The sequence below is a fragment of the Arachis duranensis genome, chromosome 1 (genome assembly GCF_000817695.3).
Source record: "Arachis duranensis cultivar V14167 chromosome 1, aradu.V14167.gnm2.J7QH, whole genome shotgun sequence".
NCBI classification, from domain to species: Eukaryota; Viridiplantae; Streptophyta; class Magnoliopsida; order Fabales; family Fabaceae; genus Arachis; species Arachis duranensis.
This window is the reverse complement of record NC_029772.3, coordinates 104041243-104041676: the sequence shown is the minus strand read 5'-3', so window position 1 is coordinate 104041676 and position 434 is coordinate 104041243.

The window sequence follows — 434 nt, the reverse complement described above, 5'->3', positions numbered from 1 at the left end:
TATTATATTTATTCTTTTTTATTATATAATATATATAAATTAAATTATTAAATTTATATTTATCAATTATCATTTAAACGGTTTAACCAATAATTTATAAATTAATAAATCAATAACTTAATCAATTCGATTCTGACAACTATATCTAAATTCTTTTGCCAAAAAAAAACTGAACTATTGAATAATGATATATATAATGGTATCATCTCTTCCTCTCTTCATATACATTTATTTCAATACTGTAATTTTTAAATTATAATACATAATATTAAATTTAAAAATTCTCAATTTATTCAAAATAATAATATATTCCCATGAAAAAAAATCTTAGTACAAGAACTTTTTCAGCACGATATATGAAATACTTTTACACATTAAACATGAACATTTCACTAACGTGGACCCTGGTTGCAGTAAATAGTTGCCAAATTTTC